The sequence below is a fragment of the Ziziphus jujuba genome, chromosome 12 (genome assembly GCF_031755915.1).
Source record: "Ziziphus jujuba cultivar Dongzao chromosome 12, ASM3175591v1".
In the NCBI taxonomy this organism is placed as follows: domain Eukaryota; kingdom Viridiplantae; phylum Streptophyta; class Magnoliopsida; order Rosales; family Rhamnaceae; genus Ziziphus; species Ziziphus jujuba.
This window is the reverse complement of record NC_083390.1, coordinates 26,743,152-26,743,968: the sequence shown is the minus strand read 5'-3', so window position 1 is coordinate 26,743,968 and position 817 is coordinate 26,743,152. Positions and strand designations below refer to the sequence as shown.

General features: G+C 34.5%; 1 non-coding gene across 1 annotated transcript; it reads right to left on the bottom strand.

Annotated features, from left to right (window-relative positions):
• Window positions 1–351: 351 nt before the first annotated feature.
• TRNAM-CAU (transfer RNA methionine (anticodon CAU)) lies at window positions 352–425 on the bottom strand. The gene has a single exon. It is a non-coding gene; the product is annotated as a tRNA-Met (tRNA).
• Window positions 426–817: the final 392 nt, after the last annotated feature.

Genomic DNA, 817 nt, shown 5'->3' with positions numbered 1-817 from the left:
TTCTACCCTTTTCCGAGAGTCGATGACTATTCATAGCCATTACCTTGACACCAAAAAAGAGTTCAACCTAATGCTTTATTTCTGTCCTAGTTGATCCTGATTCGACATTAGAAGTATATTGATTTTTCAACAATAACCGAACACTTTTGCCTGTAAATACTGCATATTTGATTCTATCCATAAATCTATTTTCTTCCCTATGAGTTCTAGTCTGAAAAGGAATGCTAGTTCTTACTATTCATATGTTATGATATGAATATACCACACCAATTTGTTATGTATGGATAATGAGATTCCATTGATATAGAGCCAATTCCAATAGACTTATTTTATCCGAGTGTCCCATTAGCATGCATCCAGTAGGAATTGAACCTACGAATTCACCAATTATGAGTTGGGCACTTTAACCATTCAGCCATGGATGCTTAGCGGGGATCCTCGTACATGGTGAATAACCAAATTCCAATTCAAATGAAATCTTTATGATAAATCAATGCAATTTAGGAGGACTCAATGAAAGGACATCAATTCAAATCCTGGATTTTCAAATTAAGAGAGATATTGAGAGAGATCAAGAACTCTCACTATTTCTTAGATTCATGGACCCAATTCAATTAAGCGGGATCTTTCATTTACATTTTTCCATCAAGAACATTTTATAAAACTCTTCGTCTCCCAAATTTAGAGCATCCTACTTTCACGCAATTCACATTTATAGCGTTCAACAACCAATCGATATTTCACAATCAAGGGTGTAGTACTATTTGTAGTAGCGGACCTTATATATCATATTAACAATCGAAAGATGGTCGAAAGA